We start from the raw sequence: 263 nt of genomic DNA on the forward strand, positions 1-263 counted from the left end.
CTTTTTTTTTCCTTTGCTGCTGAACTTTTTAAAAGAGGTCTCTAATTGAAGAGAGATGGAAGCCAGGCCTGCCAAAGGATGGAAATCCATAATATGGATGCCAGTGAACTTATTATGAACCATAATGTCCCCAATGACAAAGGAATCAAAGAGAGAACCATCGTACCTAGCAGTACAGTACAACACGATGAACTGACTGAATGCAGTATTAGATTTCATAGGAGCAGTCTCTAATTAGACGACTAAGCAACGATGCATCGGCT

Source organism: Alligator sinensis, unplaced genomic scaffold, assembly GCF_000455745.1.
Source record: "Alligator sinensis unplaced genomic scaffold, ASM45574v1 scaffold1723_1, whole genome shotgun sequence".
NCBI classification, from domain to species: domain Eukaryota; kingdom Metazoa; phylum Chordata; order Crocodylia; family Alligatoridae; genus Alligator; species Alligator sinensis.